Raw genomic sequence first — 22,433 nt, forward strand, 5'->3', positions numbered from 1 at the left:
ATGTCTTCTGTAATGGTTTGAACCAATTGGGGCGAGGCTATATAAGAAGAGGTGTTTGCTCAGTAGAGAGGAGGTTGATGGAGTTTGATCTTGAGAACATGTTGGATGGTGAAAATAAAACTCCAAACACACACCCACAGCCGCTTCCGTCATTCTGTCACAGTGTGTGTGTTTGTGTGTGTACTAGTGTGTGTGTACTAGTGTGTGTGAGGTTGTCTTTCTTGAAAGACGTCTCTGTTCACCTTATTGTTCTGGAGCTGTTGAGCTGCCGTCTCCTGTGATTGGTCGGCATCTGCATCATCCAGACGTGACATTGGTGTTGCCGTCACCTTCCTTGTGGGAGGGGCTTAACCTCCTACATCTTTAGGGATGCTCACAAACTGGTAGAAATGTTTCAACATGTATTTGTGTTCAGTCTAAGAATTCATAGCACTCCTGATTTGGTTGAGGTTTTTATTTTCCAAATCATACAGACTAGATGAGCACAAACAGTGATTTGACATGAACTGAAGGGCTTTTTCCAGCGTCCACACCAACAAGATTTACTGATAGAATGCCATTTCCAGAAGAGATGATGAGGACAACAGAAACATTGGATTCCAGTGACAATAACAGGAAAATCATCAGGAGTTTCTCAGTACAGCAGGAAAAATGACAGCAAATCCAAAAATCTGATGCAAACATTCAGAAAACTGCAGTAAAAGTCCAAAGAAAAAACCACAAACCAGATGAAGAAATCAAAGAAAAACCATCAAAGAGGTGATTGTCCCCATCAGCCACAGATGCAGCAGGAACACATCTGTTCAAAGATGTCATCTGATTGTTTCAAAGAACCAAACCCTTTTCATGACAGCAGATATCATTAGCTGTTGTCTTTGTCTGGAGGCTAGAAGGTGAAATCATTTCTGTCAGACACATTTATTTCTGTTCTCATCAAGAAGCTGAACCCACACAGGTTGTTGTTTCACCATCTAGCCCTCTAGAACCGGTTTACTTAATGAACTTTGAAGAACAGGAACCCAAATGCATCAATTTCAGATCCTGACCTGCCCTGAACTCCAAAACAGATTCCAGAGCCAACATCTGCTTCTCTTGCCGGTACCGAAGGCTTTCCATTTGTCATAAAAGCCTCAAAACTTCGGTTGTTGGATGTTGTGAATTTAAAGCCACCCAGACGATTTCCAGCATTATTGGGCCAAAGAGTGAGGGAGGTAAATTTTTCTCCATCCTCAAAAGTGAAAGAGTAATGATTATCACCCTCTCTCCCAAACATCCTTTCATTTCCGTCAGACATCTGGACCTTTATACATCTCACTTGGGTTGGTCCAGCCCACACATCCAGCCTTTTAAGCACAGCTCCATTTTGTGCACCGTCAAAACTACACGGGCCTCCTCCTTGTCCACCAACCAGGGTAACTGGTGCTACGTACGGCATGTTGTCGTTGACTTGAAAACTCTAAAATAGAAAAAAATGTCTTTTTTAGAATGACAGTTAATGAAGATAAAGAAGCAGATATTTTGCTTTGTTCATTATAAAAACACAGCAGAACCAAATGACTTTTTCAAACTTGATCCATTTAACAAACCTGAGCTTGTTGCAGAAGGAGGAAAAGTTTCTTCCCTTAGACTTCTGGGAGAAGTTGTTTCCTCTGAAGACGGTCTGGAGCAGGACCAGACTGAAAAAGATTAGAAAATCCAACAATCTTAACCAACTCCTAGCCTAAAACACACCAAGATCCTAACATTTGTCTGTAGAAAATACACAAAAACCAAGAACTTTCTAAAGAACTAAAACAGGACAAAGACCACAGCATCATTTGAAAGAAATGGAGACATTCTAGAAGAATGTTTGATGAAAAAATCAAATGAATGAAAGCAGGACATCAAGAAAACTCACCAGAGCAGCTGAAGCTGAAGTTGTGCTGGTTGAGGCTGAGTCTCATCCTTAAATCAGACTCAAAGTGGGCGGGGCTCACATAGAACTTTGTTCCATGTCTGTAGGGAACGCCTTCATCATCATGACAGCCAAGAACATTTCATCCCATATTGGATGGAGCGGAGTTAGTTTTTTTCATAAGCCTCTTTACAACCGTCAAGATATCAGGTTCATTCTTTAAAACCAGTTTCTGTTTTTCTCAGTAAAACTAAATCTTGTTCAGACTCCTCGCTGTCTTATGTTGTGCAATAACAAATCCAGAGGTTCCTCTTTCATCAGTTCCAAAGTAGACCATGACTCCTGGAGCCACGTGGAATGACCTGAACACCTTTGGGGTCAAACATGGTGTCTGTTCACGGACAAACCATGGCGAGGTCCAACAAGAGAACGCAGCTCCGGTTCAGAGCAGGGAGGCCGTTCACATCACGTCCTTCTGGGCGCCACTGTTGTTCCCCACGTGGGCATTAAAATCCACATGGTTGAAATGGGGGCTAGAGAGTAAGTCCCCACCAGACAGCTGCCTCTCACCTTCAGCAACTCCAGAATGGTGGAAAATCCATCCCCTCATTCATTCATTTATTAGTTTTCTTCTTCCATTTTTTCCATTTCGAGGGTCACGGGGCTGCTGGAGCCTATCCACGTCTCTTGTAGGTTAAGGCCGGGGACACCCTGAACAGGTCACCAGGTCACAATCACACACATTCAGAATATTTAGGGTAACCAATTATTAATTAACCAATTGAAGCCAGAGAAAACCCACACAAACTCCACACAGAAAGGTCCCACATTGGTGCACTGGTTCAGGCCCCCCAGCCGGGACTTGAACCGGAGGCCTTGCTGTGAGACAAGAGTGCTAACCACTGTTCCACCGTGCAGCCCCAAATAATTACTTCCCTCAGGGAAATACAAATAAATTAATATGAATTCTTTAAAGTTATTTTCTGGAGTTTTGTTTTGATATTCTGTCTCTCCATGTTAGAATACATCTACTATTAAAAGTATAGAATTATCAGCAAGTGATCAAACAGTTTTTATTATCACTATGTAGTTAATTTTTCACGATGTTTCATGAGAACATTTGGAAAAAATCAGAGTGGCTCCAAAATGTCACATGTTTTCCCACAAACCTCTTTCCAACCTTCAGGGCATCAGAAACATTTTATAACCAGTTTCTATTGTTTTTCTGAAGCACAAAGACTTTTTCATGTTTCAACGTGATTCTGTTTTAATGTTGTGAAATGAATAGATATCCGACTCTCTTATTAGCTCCAGAGAAGAACAAACGTCTGGCACAAACCATGTGACGTCAGGGGGGGTTCAAGAAGAGAGGTCCTTTCTGATTCACCTTTCTCCTGGTAAAACACTAAATTGTTTGATTTTTACCTTCTGGTTAACAAGCAAAAGTTTCTGACTGAGAGTCTATAGAGTTTCAGTTGAAGTCTTTGTCGTGTCTCTAGAATAGACCAACTGACAAACCTTTAAAAACACAAAGATTCATTGTTTTGTCTTCTAAAATGGGGTTTAAGGTCTGAAAAGAGTCTACTTTGTATGTCTGGAATCATTAGGAATCATCAGTGAGATCCTGCTGACTGTCAATAACACAATCTCAGTGCTGCTATGGTGTCTGTCCAGACAGAAAGGCTGCTACGCCACCAATGAGACCGACGAAGACGAGGACCAAGACCACAACCAGCCTGTGGACTCAGACTCTGAGCTTCAGTCCCAGAAGCCCTGGAAGCTGAAGATGAGGCCTGAAAGGAGAGGAAGATGTGGGAAACCAGATCCAGGACTGAAGAGAGTTGAAGTGAACAGTGGCAGTGGCTCAGGTGGTTGAGCAAATGATCGAGAGGTCAGTGGTTTGATCCCCGCTCCCCCTAGCCAACTGTTATGTCCTTGGGCAAGACACTTCACCCTTGCCTTTAGTTCAGCTCCACTGGTGCGTGAATGAATGATTCCGGTGATGGTCAGAGGGACCATAGAATCTGTCAGTCTGCCCCGGGGCAGCTGTGGCTACATCAGTAGCTACCATCACCAAGTATGAATGAGGAGTGAATGAATAATGGACACAATGTAAGAACTTTGAGTGTCTGGAAAAGCGCAGATAAATCCAATCCATTATTATTATTTGAAGCATTTGAACAAGTTTAGTGATAAACTTTTTTTTTTCAAGATTCAAAAGATTTATTTGTCATTGTCAGTGGAACAACGAAAATACGTTTGGAGCATCAACAACAGCCACTCAGTTCAATTCACCAAAAAATACCCAATATATAAATAACCAAAGTGCAGCATCAGTACAAAAGGGAACACAGCAAGGACTTAACATGACAAGAAATATAAATAAATAAATAAATAAATAAATAAATAAGACATTCAGTGTACACAAGACATTAAGTTATTAGCAGCAATGCAAAGTCCAGTTTTCACAGTGTGCTCAGATAAGGAGGGGGGGGCAGTTGCTAGGAGGGACTGTTAAGCAGCCCCACAGCCTGTGCATAAAGGCTGTTGCTCAGTCTGGAGTCTGGTTGTTTTGGCCTTAATAGAGCTGTACCTTCTTCCTGGGGGGCTTCCTAAATTGACATTCAAAGCTGTTAAGGTCAGATATCAGGTGCAGTTCTGCAGGAATTTTATTCCTGGTGATGGGAAAGGCTCTCCTGAAGAATGCCAACGATCACCTCAAAGATGTATGAAGTGATTGAGAGAAGGTTCCGTGGTCAGACGAGACCAAAACCCAATTAGGTCCATGAGTCTGAATCCAAGACTCATTTGTCTGTTGAGTGTCTGTCTGTGCTTTTGCTGTTTTTAATCTTTTTAAACCTGGCTGTCAATATTTTTATGGATTGAATGATAAATATCTGGGTCTATAAATGCTTTTGGATTTTGACAACTGCATCCTCCTGGAACTACCTGGCTTGAACCTGATGCTGTATAATGAGCTAACAGGTCTGGATCTGCAACATCCACCTGGAACTAACAGGTCTGGATCTGATGCTGCATGATGAACTAGCAGGTCTGGATCTGCAACATCCACCTGGAACTAACAAGTCTGGATCTGCAACATCCACCTGGAACTAACAGGTCTGGACCTGCCTTTCATTCTGAGGTCTGTACTCTTCACTTCTGATAAGTGTTTTCATTTGTGAATGATGGCATTACTTATTTCATTTATAGGCCTATTGGTCTTTTGGGATCTTGGGATGAGCCGTTGTTTCTGGGCCTATAGCAGGGGAACTGAAAATCCCCCAGATCTATTTGCTACCAGTTCACATGCCCTTTAGCTTTTCTGAGTTCAGAACAGTCACTGACTCTGTTGGATTCTGGTATAAACTTGATGCCAGCTTTGCCCAGAGACTTGTCCAAACTTCAGTGCATCCTTGCTCTGTATAATGATGTTACTTGTTCACTCAGTGGAGGACTCTGTCTTACTTCTCCATGTCAAAGAACAGATTCAAAACTGATTCTTCCTCAACAATCTCCTGCACAGAATCCCCTATGTTTTCTGGGAACCCATTTAGCTTTGTACCTTTTACTGTGCATGAAGTGTGTGAAGCTTTAAAGGCATTGAATCACAGAAAACCTCCTGCCAGACTAAGTGGAGCCTTACTTTTGGAACATCCAGAATGCATCACTCCAGGACTCATTTTAGTGACTTCCTGTTCATTTCAGAATTCAATAGAAACTTTTTCTGTTTTTTTAAGCTCTTCATGGTGTCACCCCAATTCATTTGTAACTGTCTGCAGCCATTCTAGAGTTTGAAGGTCTGCTAATCAAAATCTGCTGCATGTGCTGAGGTCACGACAGAAACACTGGGATGACCTGCTTTTCCATCACCGACCTTCAGTTCTGGAATAACATTCCTGCAGAACTCTGCCTGATATCTGACCTTACCGGCTTAAATGTCAATTTAAATGACAAATTTAAACAATGTTCATAACAAATACAAAAAATACAAAAAATACTCAAACTCACAGAAAAATGGGGGCAAAAAGGACCGGCTCCTCCCGGCCTCACCCACAAGCAAGCTGAACAACGTTTTCTCCCCTCTGTGCAGAACACGCATTAGAAATTTAAACAGTGGACGATAACTAAAATTTAACAGATGTGGGTGGAAATAAAAAAAACAAACTCACGCCGTCCGTAGCCTTGCCGAATGCCCCGCTAGCTAGCCTTGTTAACTAGAGCTCTTCAACAGCGCAACTTACTTCAGTCTTCCCCGACACGCCGTCGCGCAGCTCTGCGTCTCGTTCGTTCGGCAGCTAATTAAAGGTCCTTCACTCCAACCGTGCAGACTTTGCCGGTACTGCACCAAACTCTGTCAAACCCCTCTTTGCCGACGCACATGTGACGAACCAGGACCGCCAGTCTGCCGTATTGTTATCTCCTGCCGCTCGTGACAACATCCTGGCCTGCCAGCCTTTAGTATAAACAAAAACCCACAGCGCCACTTAGTGGCCCCTTCCAGCACTACCCATTTTAAATTGACTTCACTCCCTTGACCTGGTTACATAAAAATTTCCTTTTTAGAATGGCTTTCAGTACTCAGTAGTTGTTTTTTCTTTACTTTCTAGTATTTGTTATATTGTGTTTTTATCTGTCTTTTTTTGCTGACAGCTTTTTGTCATTTTCATATTTTAATTTTGTTTTAATTTGCCTATTTTTAAAATTTCTTCTCACTTTTATTATGAAGCACTTTGGTGCATCTAAAACAGTTTTTAAGCGCTAGAAAAATTAAGCTGCAATATTAAATAATATTTGGTTACAACACAATTATCTTTCAGGTTTTTTCATCCATCTGATGATCCATCCATCCCTCCATCCATTTATCGATCCATCCATCTATCCATCCATCCATTTATCCATCCATTTAACCATCTTCCTCCACTCATCCAGGACCGGGTTGTGGGAGCAGACTTTCCTCGCCCTGGCCATTTCCTCCATCCCTTCTAGGGGCTTCCTCTGGTGAAGGCAGTGTGGGCCATGTAATAGAATCTTGATGACACGTACATAAAGAGATGTTTGTGAGACATACATGAAGTCATCTGTGTTTGTGATTCACATGTTTCTTTGGTTTTTGCTCTCACACAACCCTCTGCATGTATCCAGACTTGGGACCGGCACAATAGACCACTGGGTGGTGCCCCCTTGTGGTTGCATTACTCATTCATTCTCTCATTCATTCATTTTTAAAGCTTAAATGGCGTAAACTGATATAGCGCATTACAGTCACAGACCCATTCACTCATTCACACACTGATGGCGCTGCTGAACACTGGCGCCAACCGTCCACCAGAGGCGAGGTGTCTTCAGTCTCTCACCCAAGAACACTTCGACATATGGGAATCGAACCTGCAACATGCCAATCAGAGGTCGACATAAAAGTAAAAAGATTTTTTTTAAGGGCAAACCATAGCACCAGGAGAAAACCCACAAGAAAAAAAAAACATTTTCTCGTCAATTCATTCATTCATTCATTCATTCATTCATTCATTCATTCATTCATTCATTCATTCATTCATTCATTCATTCCATCTCCCTTCATTACATTGTTTCTATCTTCTCGCTCTTGGATCAATCTAATATCATCAGTTTTATCCTCAAAGGATTTTTTTAAGGATTAACCTGAGCAAAAGGACAGAAAACCCGACTTTGGTTTAGTTAGAGTCTTAGTCCTTTGATCTTCTTTTAAACTGGCGTTTGCTCGCTGGCGTTTGCTCGCTGGCGTGAGCGCCTTTTCAAATCTTCTCCACATTGAAATCTTCTGTCCACTTGTGTCTTCAGATTGATGAGAACACTTGACATCTTCATCAGCTGACGTTTGTTCTTCATCAGCTGACATCTCTATGTTCCCTCATCCCTAAGGTTTGATGTCATTACCTGGGCCCATGTCGCATCGCCCGCCATGGAGGGGTCACCTGTACCCTTAACCTTCTACGCAGACATTTCTTTTGACCTACCATGAACAAAGATGTACGGGAGTATGTTGCTGCTTGTTCCGCATGTGCCCGTTCCAAGTCCTCTAATTCCCCTCCTTCTGGAGTACTTCACCCTCTAACTACACCCAGTCGGCCATGGTCCCACATTGCGGTGGATTTTGTTACTGCCCTTCCCACTTCCCAAGGCAACTCTGTTATTTTCACTCTCATTGATCAATTTTCCAAGTTTGCTCATTTCATTCGACTCCTTCAGTTACCCACTGCCACCGAAACCGCTGATATCCTGGTTCAACACGTCTTTCGTCACCATGGCCTTCCGGCAGACATTGTGTCCGACCTCAATTCAACTCCCAAGTTTGGAGGTCGTTTTGTTCAGCCCTTGGAGCCACCATCAGCCTCACCTCGGGGTACCACCCCCAGTCCAATGGCCAAGCTGAAAGGGCTAATCAGGAGCTGGAAGTTTCCCTCCATTCCCATGCTCCCCAGAACACTACAGACTGGTTCAAGTACTTGGTATGGGTGGAATATGGACATAACTCTCATCCCTCCTCTGCCACAGGGGTATCCCCATTTGAAGCCTCCCTTGGGTACTCACCACTGCTGTTTCCATCTCACGAACTGAATTTGCCAGTGCCCTCAGTTCAAGACCACCTTCAATGCTGCCAGCGCATTTGGAATCAAACCAGGGCTGCTCTCCTCCGCACCAAGGAGAGCAAGTGCCGCACTGCGAATCGCCACAGGGTGGTGGGACCCATATACCAACCAGGTCAGAGGGTTTGGCTGTCTTCCAAGAACATCCCTATCCAGGCCACGTCACGCAAGCTTGCCCTGCATTTTATGGGACCTTATACCATTGACAATATTATCAAATTTTCATGAAAATCCTTCGAAAAAAAGTTCTGTTTCCATATTGTGTAAAAACACGAAAATCTCAAAATGGCAGATTTTGGCACAAAATGGCCGCCAAACCATAGGTTGTGTCACCTATACGTTAGCCGATTCTTAAAAAAAATCTGTTTTTTTTTCTTTCTTGACGAGGCTTGGGGGGTTTGTCTCCTTGCCTGTTCCGAATGGGGGTTTGGCGGGGGGTCCGGCTCAAGGGGGGGGGGTTTCCAGTGGCGCTGGATGGGCTGCCCACCTACACCTGGGGCTGGGATCACTCCTTCCCTGGCTCTGGAAAGGGGTGGGGCAACCCTCTTGGGGCCGAGGCCGCTCTGGGTGACACCCACTCGGGCTGCAGGGTCTGGTGGAGTGCGGGGCGGGGGCTTGTTGGCCCTGTCCTGGGGGAAGCTTCCTGGGGGGGGGAGGGCCCACCATCGGTACGGGACTATGGAGGATTGACGAGTCGGGGTCTCCGCTGAGGCATTTGGCGGTTGCCCCAGCTGGTTGGCTGCCTTAGTCCCGTCGAGGCCTTACCAGAGCTCTCCCAGGGGCGGCGCTTGGGGGCGGGGGCCTGGGCTTGCTCTGGGGGGGGGGGGGGGGGGGGGCGCTTTCTGGCTCCTATGTCTCTGTGTGGAGCGGGTGGTGTGTGGCGCGGGGTGTCGGGGGATGGGACCACTGGGCTGGGGGGACCTGGGTCTTATGCTGGGGGGGGGGGGCGCTGGGTGACCGCCGGGGGACAGTCTATCAAATGTCCCTGACTTACCCCCATCCTCATATAATCTCATTTTAGGATGATGGGGGAGGGGGGTTAGCCTGCTTGCACTTTGGGGGGAGGAGCTACTTGGCAGTGGTCCCCCTCCCATGGTTGCCGTATGGAATTGGCCCCCCCTGTCTCAGTTTTATTTGCACCTTAGACATGTAGGACCCCTTGGTGGGGGGGGGGGGGGGGGGGGGTGCTTGGACATCACTGCTAGCAAGCAGCAGATGTCTTTTTAGCGCCCTACCCGCCAATTTTAACTGCACCTTAGACATTTAGGGCCCCTTGGCGGGGAGAGTGATGGGACATGACTGTGAGTAATCAGGAGATGTCCCCTCGGTCCACTACCCACCAATTTTAACTGCACCCCCTTAGTACACACATCCTTCACTCCTCAAAATATACATTCAAACATAAACACACACACATGCATTTCGCAAGGAAGGTGGGACCTCGGACCATCTGCCCCCTACCCCATCCTTGGTAGGGGGTACTGGGCCTTTGGAAATGGTGGCCGTATCCCCTGGGTGCTGGTTTTCTGGGCCTGGCAGTGCTCTCTCCATGCAGGGAGAGGGATCCCTAAGCTCTCTGGCAAGGCCAAGAGCCGGGATCATATCACACCTGAGCCGGGGGTGTCCGTGTCCCTGTGGTGTGGGTTCTGGTCCTTGCCCCTTAATGTTGGGCCTCGCGAAATTTTTTTAACAGTGACTGAGTCTGGTCGGCCCAAGTTTGCAACACCCCTTGTGGGCCCCCTTTTCTCCTGGGTGCCCCCTTCCTGGGCGGGGGTGGCTGGCCCTTCCCTTACTCCTTCCTGGACCAACCGTGGGCTGGGTGGGTGACTGCCTGGATCGAGGAGCGGGTCTCCCTTGAGGGGGTCCTGGCCCGTACCTGGGGTGGGACGGGGGGATGCCCAGAACTCCTGGAGTGATGATAAGGTGCTTGTCTAGGGCTGTGGGCACACTTCTCGGGTGAGGCCCGGCGTTGGGCCCTCCCGGCGCGGCGGAGGGGCGGCTCTCCTGGTTGGGCTGGGGCTGCGCTCTTTGTCCATTTGTGCCTCCCTGCTCTCTGGCTCTGGGGGCCTCGCGGCGCGAGTGGCGTTGGGGGGTTCTGGCTGCTGCAGTTGCTGCGGCGGGGTTCTTGGTGTGGGGATGGCTTGGAACTCTCCTTCCTTCTTTTCACGTTCCACCATCCATTTCAGAAGAACATAAACATTCACTTGAGCTCGTGCTGGGTTACGGCGCCTTCCGTCCGTGAAACCTGGGTTCAAATCCGGGCTGCTCCCTGTTCCCTTCTCTACTGCTGTGCTGGTCCCAAGCCCAGCTAAATGGAGAGGGTTGCGTCAGGAAGGGCATCCGGCGTAAAAAACATTGCCAAGGTATCCATGCAAATCGTCCGCACAAAATGGATGATTCGCTGTGGCAACCTCTGATGGGAAAAGCCGAAAGAGAAAGAACATAAACACTCACCTGAGCACAGGTGTTAGCTCACCTTTGCACTAATAGTTTGGGTGATTGAATGAAATATTTCACACTAGTTGGTTTGAAGGCATAAGTATGTGTGTGAACATTATTGTGTACATGTTGACATGTGGACATTTTTGCAGCCAACAGGTGTGTTTATAATTTTGCTAAAAGTTTTTGAAGAAAGCATTAACATGGGTGCACTCCCTCCCAGTTTATCCTAAAGGGCTGATTACCTTGATCCCTAAACGGAGAAAGGATCCAATCACCTTGCTGAATTGTGATTATAAGATATTGCCTTTGATTCTTGCAAATAGAATAAAGCCTGTCTTAGATACAATTATTGATGAAAATCAGTCTGGATTTATGCAGAATCGTCATATCTCAAACAATATTAGATTAATTTTAGACATACTAGATTACTCAGAACTCGTGCAGGATGACAGTCTCATTCTTTTTCTAAACTTTTATAAAGCCTTTGATTCGTTAGAACACAATTTTATTATTGCTGCTTTAAAATAAATTTGGTTTTGGTCAATTCTTCTGTTCTGCAATGCTGTTCAAACTGTATATGTCAATAGTAATAGTTCTATAAAACTCGCCAGCGGAACTTCACCTAGATTCTTCTTGAAACTTGGGGTAAGGCAGGGATGCCCCGTGTCGGTGTGTCGGTTTCTTCTTTCTGTTCAATTCCTCAATCTACATATCAAACTCAGCCCATTAAAAGGTTTAATTGTGGCTGAGAGGCAAATATTCATAAGTCAACTAGCAGAGGACACTGCTCTCTTTCTCCGAGACGCTTCACAAGTAGCTGTGGCGATTTTTATTATCCAATCCTTTTCTAAAGCTTCAGGACTCACCCTTAATTTAAATAAATGTGAAATTCTGTGTCAGGTGGGGAAGGCTGGTGAGCAGGAAGGACCCAGAATCCAGAGGCAGAGGCAAACGGTTCCAGGGCAAGGGGTTTAATTAACAACGAAAAGCGCTGCAGAGCAGGAAAACAAAACTAAACTTACTGTGAGCAAAACATGATCACATGGCAGAGGGCAGAGACGAAGACACATTTAAGACATTAATGACGTTAATGGACCAGCACAAGAGGAAGGCAAAGACAAGACTTATATACAGACAGGACTAACAAGACACAGGTGATCATGATCAGGACAGAATGGGACCAAGGAAGTAAAACACCCTGCTATGCCAAAAATCCCAGTGAAACTGTCAAATTTTCATCAACAGGTTCTCTAAGGCTCTGATCTACAAACACAACTTTTCTCCACAAAGTTGTATTATCTGGAATAATTGTAATATTGTCTATAAGAAGAAAACTCTGTAAGTAACTGGTTTAATAATGGTATAATTTTCCTAAATCAATTATTCAAAGAACCAGGATTATTATATAACTACTCAGAATTCACAATGCAGTATAAAATACCAATAATCCCCAAAGAATTTGCAGTTGTGTTTGATGCTGTACCGTCTGGGCTTTGCATGTTATTCAGGGGTTTCCACAGCGCTCATCCTTTGACTCTTCATCCTCCTGATCTGCTAAAATCCCCTCTGGGTAATTTCTGCTTCACTTCCGCTGAACAGTTGAACTCAACCAGCGGGGGCGTGTGGCCGATGGAAGGGCCTTTGCCGGGGCTCGGACTGACCGGAGCGGCGCACCGAGGAGCAGATCGTAGGGGTCGCCGTCGTGGAGCGGCCGCAGCCCGTGCATCCGTCCGACGCGAGGACGTGGCAGAGGAGCACGAGCCAGAGGAAGGACCCGCTGATGCCTGGCCGTTGAACTGCAGGGCCTCAGCATTGGACGAGGGCCGCCTGCTATACTGTCAGGTGGATCGGCGTGGTGCCTGCACGTTGGCTGACGGCTGGATTGGATTGCTGCACATTGTCAATCCCTCAGAGGAGGGATATGGTATGACCGTGTGGCACCGTCAGATGACGATGGGGGCCACACTGAGTTTTATTATTTGTGCATTTATGTCCTCTTTCCAGACTTTTCTTAATCCTGCAGTTCTCTTATCAAAAGTCTACAATCACCTCTGGAGTTTCATCGACCTTTGACCTATTTTGATTTTTCTATAAAAACACCTTTACCACCGGATTCAAACGTAAACTTGTCGTTGGAATTTTCATCGATCGTCTCGAAACCTTTTGGGCATCAATGGCAAGGTACTGTGGACAAAATGTTGGAATTAGAAGTGGTAGATTTTGAATGGCGTGCAAGAGGCTAGCTAGCAAAGTGGCGCACTGCTATAACTCCATCCCTTTCAATGGAATACAGTGTAAATTGAACGCATGCATTCATGCCTGAAACTGAATATATTGAAAAATACTGGATATGGACATATAAGGAACGTGGGCGTGGTTGGCGTAAAACCACTGTTGCTAAGGACAACAAAAGTTTACTTTTTCCGATTCGTCTGAAACTAACGTTGATCTATTCTTCCTGCCGAGGCGACCAAAACACAAAATGGTTGCTATGGAGATAAAATCAACAGAAAAGCTGCCATTTTGAAAAAAGTGGGTTTTTCACTAACTTATGACATATAGCTCTCACTAATGGAGCAATGTGTTTTTCGGAGTCAGTTGATGATGCTGATCGCTATGCTAGCACTTTTAGCCATATAAGCATTGCTAGCATTATTAACATATGCAGCTTTGACTAGCCTTCATCAAAGGTGGGCGGTGAGGGCGCGGGTGGTGCATTAAGTTGTGCGTGGAAGACGGGTTGCGTCTGCGGGCCATACAACGCTGCTTGCGGCTTTGATATTTTTCTTGCTTTTCCAATTTATTAAAATTGTTGGTTTAGCAATACAAATAGTTATGAAAATGATACATACTAATCTTCCTTCTATATCGATGGCACTCATGTCACCAAGCACACAAAGTGAAGGTAAAGCTGTGATTGAAACCTTAAGCCAGACTGGCTTTTTGGAGAGAGTTTTATTCATTGAAAAATTAATTAAGAGAGGTAACTACTTCTGGTAGCTTTAAATCAATGTCTTTATATTTAACTTTTTTAGTAATAATAGATATAAGTATTGTCTTTTAGTTCCTGGGGAGTTGTGAATCTTCTATCAATAATTACGTGCCGTAGTTGTTTAACGCCCCCTGCTTGCCAAGCTGGGAAGTTTATCATTGTTTTGTTTATAAGGATGTCCGGGTTGTTCCCGATGGGTGTCATTTTGCACGGTTGAATTGATGATTTTGATATTTTGAGATATTCCCACCAAGCTGTTAAAGTGGCGTTTATATTAATACTTTGAAAACAGTCCTGTTTTTTAACAGTTTGGCTAATAAACGGTAGATCTGACATAATGCCTCTTCCAAGTCTAATCATGAGTTGGTTTCTGGATTAATTTTTAACCACTTTAAGATGTATTGTTATCTATTTGCAAGACAGTCTTTGTGGAAGTTAGGTAATTCTGAGCCTCCACAGCTTTTCGCAGATTTTAAAGTTTTTATACTAATTCTTGCAGGTTTATTGTTCCATAAAAAGCCTGATATGGATGAGTCTAATGTTTTGAACCATTTTAACGGTGGTTGTGTGGGGATCATTGAGATAATTAACTTTTGGTAAGATTTTCATTTTAACCGTGGCTATCTTGTGCATAAGGGAGAGAGGCAGGTTGACCCACCAGTCTTGAATGCTTTTCAGTAATGGTGTGTGGTTTAAGCTGCACCCGTTCTGATAATTTGGGGGTATAATAAATACCTAGATATTTGATATTGCCTGATTTAACTTGTATTGTGGGTCTTTGCTCCGCATTACTGTTCAGTGGTAATAATACAGACTTATTCTAATTAATGGAGTAGTCTGATATGGAGGAGAATTCATTAATAATTGTTACTGTTTCATTTACAGAACTTGAGTTATTTAAAAACAGTAATATATCATCTGCATAGAGACTAATTTTATGATGGCTGTGTTTGGTTTTAATTCATTTAATGCTCTCATTCTGTCTTATTGCTGCAGCTAGAGGCTCAATGAATATAGCAAAAAGAGAAGGGGAGAGTGGGCAACCCTGTCTGGTTCCTCTTCTGAGAAAAAAACTGTTGGAAGTCTGTTTATTAGTTCTGACTGAGGCATTGGGGTTGTGATATAATATTTTAATCCAATTGATGAATGATTTCTCCAAACCAAACTTTTGGAGGGCAGCAATGAGTAACTTCCAATTTTTTAAGGTACACCCTTCATTTCATGTCTCCCAGATCAAACCTGTTTTGGACAGCAGTTTGTGCCCGCCTTCCGCTTCCCCTCCTCCCGCCCGTCACATCGATGTCGCTCCGGCGTTCACTGTCAGCCCCATCTTGGACCCTACCCTCATCTCCGACTTCTACCGTGCTCACCCGGATCATAGGCCTGGACCGCCTGGAGGCGGCCGTTGAGGGGGGGCGGTACTGTCATGGTGCTTCTGTCAGTGCTTCTCCCCTGCCCTCTCTGCTTTGCTCCTGACTCCTGATAGCCTCGTTATTACCTCCAGCCACGTGACGAGCCTTGCTCCGACCCGGATCTCCGACCCGGATCTCCATCTTGCCTAACCTACTTTTCTCTAAAAGGAGATTAAAACATTCTTACCTCTCACTTCCCTGTCTGATTATTCTGGGTTCCAGCACCTGGGTCTGGAAAAAAAAGCATTTAGCTTCATGCAGTTCTCCAAAAGTTCTTATCACAAATGATCTGTAACAAAATAAAACCAGAGAAGCTGTGATAAACCTATTGTTGTCATTTCTGTAATAGAGATGCCGCAGCACGACTGTTTCCGTTAAAAGACACCAAAAGGTTAGTTAGAAATTGGTTTTAAATCCAACTAGGGCATCAGGAACATTTTTAAAACCAGTTTCTATTGTTTTGTTTCTATTGTTTTGATGCCCTAGTTATATATTTTATTATGTTTCATGAGAACATTTGGAAGAAATCAGAGCGGCTCCAAAATGTCCCAAGTTTTCCAACCTTCAGGGCATCAGAAACATTTTTAAAACCATTTTCCATTGTTTTGTTTCCATTGTAGGTCTCTGTCTGATACCAGATATTTTGGCAACCCCCACTGGGTGAATATTGCGTCTCTCAGGATGTGATATAACTGAGGCATTTTCCTGTCTCTTAATGGAAACAGTTGTGCTGCTGCATTCTGGACTAACTGGAGACCAGTGTGACATTGGGATATTCTCTTCTACTTGTCTGATAATAAATCCTGTATTTTTGATAGTTCGAGTTGATTTTTCACGATGTTTCATGAAAACATTTGGAAGAAATAAGAGCGGCTCCAAAACGTCCCAAGTTTTCCAATGAACCTTTTTCCAACCTTTAGGGCATCAGAAACATTTTGAAAACCAGTCTCTATTGTTTCTATAGGCAGTTTCTACTCGCTGTGAAGATGGGAAGCAATCTGATTTGCACATGGTCGGTTCAACTCCAGAGCTAGCACTTTGTTTTTGACCCAAGAAAAGCAGGAAAAATACATCTCCCACCCCCTAACTAATGGGGAAAGACAATGTGAAATGACATAAGAAATAGGTTGAGCATGAAAACAAGATGTTGGAAACGCTGATAATAAGAGCCTCCCTCTCTGTGAACAGCTGCATAACCAGCCAAATGCAGCATCCCAGGCGGGGAGGACCACTCCACCACAGCAAAGAGGTGATGCAGGTCCATCCAGAGCGGCAGTGGCTGAACGTTAGCTGACCCAGAGGGAGGGGTCCCAACTGAGGAAGCACTGGAAAATAAATAAATAAATAAATAAATAAATACATAAATAAATAAATAAATAAATAAATAAATAAATAAATAAATAAATAAATAAATAAATAAATAAATAAATAAATAAATAAATAAATAAATAATAAAATTAAAATAAAAAAGAGACTGAAAAAGTAAACAAATTGATAAAAACAATAAACAATAAAACACTGAAATAAAGTAAATTAAAATTAATACAACACATTAAAATCTAGTGTAAGTTCATAAAACAAGATAAAATAGATAAAATTAAATAAATAAATAATGGTAGTAAAAAATGAGCTAAAAACCAGGTTAAAAAGATGAGTCTTTAGCCTTTTCTTAAAAATGTCAATGCTCTCTGCGGCTCTCAGGTCCTCTGCCAGACTGTTCCACAAACGGGGGTCATAGTGCTGAAACGCAGGCTCTCCGTATTTTTTGGGTTTTTACAAACAGAATGGTTAACAGACCAGTGCCAGTGGATACTTTACTAAAAAATTGGATGAATAAGAAGGCGCAAGACCGTTAAGACATTTAAAAACGGTTAAAAGTATCTTAAAATCAATCCTGAAGCATATGGGGAGCCAATGCAGGGATTTTAAAGTTGGGGTGATGTGAGCCCGCCTCCTGGTCTTTGTGAGAACTCGTGCAGCAGAATTTTGGAGAAGCTGAAGGTTCCTAATGTTGGTTTTTGGGAGACCAGCAAGCAGGGCGTTACAATAATCAATGTTACTCATGATGAAAGCATGCATTAGCATCTCCATATTAGTAAAAGAGAGTAGTGGGCGGCCAGATTTCTAAGATGATAAAAACCAGTTTTCACCACCTGTTTTATATGTGGGATAAAAGTTAGCTTAGAGTCGAAGATAACGCCCAGGTTTCCGACTGTTCCTGAATGACTTTATGAAAGTTCCTGTAGCTTCAAAAAGTGTTTCTCTCTCTTGGCTTCAGGACCGATAATTAAAATTTCATTTTTCTTTCTATTTGAACTGCAGAAAATTATTTTTTTAATTTCCCATCCATAATTTTACATCTAAAATACAGTTAAAAAGGGCTTCTATTGGTCTTTTGTCATTAGGAGACATAGTTTTGTACAACCGGGTATCATCAGCATAGCTATGAAAGCTGATGTTGTGGCTCCTGATGACATTCCCCAGAGGAAGCATGTAAATGTTAAAAAGCAAGGGGCCAAAGATGGAACCTTGAGGCACACCAAAATTAATTTGATGGATCCCAGAAAAGTGTGTGTCCATGCTTACCATAAAGTTTCTCTCCATGAGATACGATTCGAACAACTGGAGAACAGTCCCTGAAAGGGCAAGACTTTTAAGTCTGTTTACAAGGATCAGGTGATCAACAGTATCAAAAGCTGCACTTAGATCTAGTAGAACTAACACTGAGATCTGACCTGAATCCAAGGCACATCTGACATCATTAACGATTTTTAACAAGGCTGTCTCAGTGCTGTGGTTTGTTCTAAAGCCAGACTGGTTTATCTCAAAAATGTTGTTTTGTAAAAGCTGTAAGCTGAATAAAAACAAGTTTTTCTAAAACCTTGCTTAAAAAAGGCAAGTTGGACACAGGTCTGTAGTTATTAAAAACTGAAGGGTCTAAATTAGTTTTCTTGAGTAACGGTTTCACCACTGCCGTTTTAAAGGCAGCAGGAAAAATACCCGTCTGTAGAGAGGAGTTAATGATATTTAAAATCTCACTCTCAAAAGACCCGCAAAATGATTTAAAAAGTGATGTAGGGATGGGGTCTAAAAAACAAGTTGTTGGATTAACTTGGGAGAAAACTTGACCAAGTGTTGCAGCTTCAACCAGGTCAAAACTGTCCAGTGCTTCCTCAGGGAAAATCAAACCATCATTCCCAATAAAAAGGCTTTTCTGTTCTTTTATCATGTTAGATCTGACAGAATGGATCTAGTTCCTGAAGTGGTCAGCAAAGTCCTGACACAATGAGGCGGAGGCTGGGATTGTGTTTTTATTCACATTAGAGTTGATCAAAGATTCAATCGTGGTGAAGAGGACTGGGGTTATTTTTATTTACAGAAATGATATTCGCAAAATATGAATTTCTGGTCCGTTTTACGGTTTGATTATATACTTTTAGTTGGTTTTGGTATAGTTGATAGTTTATTTCAAGTTTGTGTTTTCTTCAAAGTCTTTCAGCAGATCTACAACGTCTCGTCAATTGTTTAATTTGTGCAGTTCTCCAAGGGGATGTGGCTTTGATTATGATCTTCTTAGATTTTAGAGGAGCAACTGAGGTGAGACTGGATTTTATTTTCCGTTAAAACTTTCAACAAGTAGATCACAGGGGGCCGGCAAGACAGGTGGAGAGTAGGAGCGAACAGATATAATAAATGTTTCAACCACTTCAGGAGTCTCTTGCTTTATAAAACCAGTGATGTTAAAAAGCACACAGTAATGGTCAGATACCGCCACGTCCACAACAGTGGACACACTGGTAGGTAAACCATGACTGATGATGAGGTCAACAGTGCGCCCCCTGTTGTGAGTTGGCTGCATGACGTGTTGCTTAATATCAAGAGAAGCAAGCAAGTCCAAGAACTGAGTGGTGAAATGGTGCGACTTTCTGTCTATATGCAGGTTAAAATAATCTGTTATTAAAATCATGTTAAAAGAAGTGTGAACAGATGCTAAAAACACAGAAAACTCCTCAATAAAAGCAGAGCTTGGTTTGGGTGGTCTGTATACTGTGATGCATTAAATTGGAGGGCTGTTAAAAGCAAAGGCATGATGTTCAAAGCTGGGGTACTCATCTAATGAAATCTGCTTTACTGCAAAGGAGTTGGACATTATAGATGCAGAACCCCCACCCTTTTTGCCCTCCCTGGTTGAAAAAACAAAGCTAAAATTGGGTGGAGAGGCCTCTGTGAGAACAGTAGAGTCCATCAATATTATAATCATTGATGAAATCATTTATGATAAATGTTTTGTTGGACAAAGATCGAACGTTAAAAAGTGCTAAGTTAAAAGAGGGGGGTGGAGTGGTTGTGGAAGCTGCTTCCTCAGGTTTTGGTGCTTCCTTTAGTGGACGAAGGCAGTTAATGTTTGCTTTTCGCCCTGCATGCCCCCTCATAGGGAATGAAGAAGAGAGAGGGATGTCAGAGAGGGCTGTCTCAGAGGACCCCGACTCTCTTCCAGCAGGTTGGGAACAACGGCTTTGATCTGGGTTCTGGTCGGGTTCTTCAGACGGTTTCATCTGTTGAGCTGAGCTGCTGCTTGGAGGACCTGCGTCTCTGCTGTCTTCAGTTTGATTGCAGCTGAGAACTTCTTCACTGGTACAACATCCACCTCCTCCTTTATGAGAACAGGGTTCTGGTCCCTGCCCCCATTAAGCTGCCTGCTCTCACCAGGAGCAGCTCCAGAATGGTAGAGTCCAACCCGTCTCAAGGGACTGAGTTTCTGAGCCCAGACTGTTCGTGGAGTGGATCCAACAATATGAAATGACTTTTCCCAGAAGCAACATTCAGGACCGGCGGTTTGGGCCAAGGCTGGGTACCCGTAACTGCTGTCTAGGCCTGCAGACCAAAACCATAGCCTGAGGCCTATGCTTCACCTGAAGGCAAAGTAACATGGCTCTCTCGTCCACCTGAGTGGACTCCAAAACTTGAGGACTGAGTTTCAGAGCCCAGAGTGTACGTGGACTAGAGTGACAGGAGTGGGGGCCATGTAACAGAATCTTGCTGACACGTACATACAGAGAAGTTTGTGAGACATACATGAAGTCATCTGTGTTTGAGATTCACATGTTTCTTTGGTTTTTGCTCTTACACAACCCTCTGCATTTATTCAGACTTGGGACCGGCACAACTGGGTTGTTCCCCTCATTCATTCTCTCATTCATTCATTTTTTAAAGCTTAATTGGCATAAACTGATATAGCACGTTACAGTCACAGACCCATTCACTTATTCACACACTGATGGCGCTGCTGATCACTGGCGCCAACCGTCCACCAGAGGCGAGGTGTCTTCAGTGTCTCACCCAAGGACACTTGGGAATCGAACCTGCAAAATTCCAATCAGAGGTAGACCGCCATTCCGCTGCTCCACAGTCGCCCCTTTATGCATTCATCCAATGCATTCATTTATTCCATCCTCTTTCATGACTTTTTTCTATCTTTCCAGACTTTTCTTAATCCTGCAGTTCTTCGTTTTTGTTCAGGGTTCTACTGGGGAAGTGGGTGTAGGAGGGTAGGAGGGTGGAATCTGGTGAAGGTGGGGTCCCATCTGTGTGTGGTTGTCTTGTGTTTTCTGTTAAAAATAATTTTCACATTTTATGACCATTTTATCTGCTTTTATGTTAAGAGCTTTCTGTTTTTAACCAAAATGAAAGGTGCTATACAAACTAATAAAGTTGGTAGTTTTACAAAGACTTCAACCGAAACTCCAAAATTCAGTTAGAAATAAGCTAACTCATTCACCTTTCAGGCAGGTAGACTCTGCAGTATTTTGCTTCGGTTTTTCCCTTAGGGCGGTTAGTTAATTACCTCACCTGTTCAGTGTCCTATTTAAGTCCAGGTCTGCAGCCGTTCATTCTCTTCCTTACCGCAAGCGTTGCATTCGTCGCCGGTACTCCATGCCCGCTGGTCTCCTTCTCTGCGGCATCTTGGTGTATTACCCCGTTGTTTTGGATGGTGATCCCACTTTTTTCTGATGTGGGGGCTTTCGTTTCGCCACGTCTGCCTCTCCTTCTGCGGCAATTCAGCATGTGGGCGCTTGCGGGGGATGAGCGTTTTGCAGTGTTTCGGGTTGTCAGCGGCGCTAGATCAGGAGCTGTCCAGGCCTTCTCATCTGCCGTGGCCGCCTGAATCTGTGCGGTGAGCGGCCATGCGGTTTACCCGTGTTTTTCTGTTGTGTTTTCTAAGGCTGTTTCTGCTTCTATCAGTAACGTCACGCCCCTAAGGACCCTGGGAATTGTAGTTCTTTGTTCACCATATTGATAAGTTCCCTATGATTGTCCGTAAAATAGAAAATATTTGTGTCATTAGCAAATAATATGAGTTTCATAAGCTTTGAAACATTGAATATATCATTTATGTAAATATTGAATAGCACCAGGCCCAGAATTGATCTTTGTGGGACACCACAACTTATCTCTTTGGTTTCTGATGTATATTCATCAATCTTGACAAATTGTTTTCTTCCCGTTAAATAGCTTTTGACCTAAGTTAGCGCTAGTCCTCTTATCCCATACACTTCCAGTTTGTCAAGTAGGATGTCATGATTGAGTCAAATGCTTTTTTTAAGTCAATGAAAATTCCAGCTGCATATTTCTTTTTGTCCAGAGCATTTGTGATTTCATCCACAGCATCAATGATAACCAATGAGGTTGATCTATTTTCTCTAAAACCATATTGGTTTTCATTTATAATGTTATGTTTTTCAATAAATAAAGCTAATTTATCATTGAATATTCTAAATTTTTGAGAATTGTGGAAGAAGAGAAACAGGTCTATAGTTTGTAAATTGGTGTTTGTCTCCACTCTTATAGATAGGAATCACTTCAGTCAGACAACTCATGCAGTAGTAATAATATTTATTTTTTCACATCTTTTAGTTTGCTTTCACATACTTTGTTGCTTTCACATTCTTTGACATTCACTTTCCTTTAAGTTAGCATTCACTTTCATCTGAGTAAGCATTTTGCATTCCTTTAACTTTGCATTTCACTTTCCTTTAACTTTGCATTTCACTTTCCTTTAACTTTGC

The 22,433-nt window shown here is 43.3% G+C and overlaps 1 long non-coding RNA gene across 1 annotated transcript; it reads right to left on the minus strand.

The window, feature by feature from the left end:
• Window positions 1-439: 439 nt before the first annotated feature.
• LOC144987771 (uncharacterized) lies at window positions 440-6,334 on the minus strand. The gene is made up of 5 exons (XR_013651440.1): window positions 6,067-6,334; window positions 5,906-5,979; window positions 1,898-3,687; window positions 1,587-1,676; window positions 440-1,456 (listed from the first exon to the last, which is right to left on the minus strand). It is a non-coding gene; the product is annotated as an uncharacterized LOC144987771 (long non-coding RNA).
• Between the last annotated feature and the right edge of the window lie 16,099 nt (window positions 6,335-22,433).

The sequence above is a fragment of the Oryzias latipes genome, chromosome 19 (assembly GCF_053564925.1).
Source record: "Oryzias latipes strain Hd-rR chromosome 19, Olatipes_Hd-rR_3.1".
Taxonomy (NCBI): Eukaryota; Metazoa; Chordata; class Actinopteri; order Beloniformes; family Adrianichthyidae; genus Oryzias; species Oryzias latipes.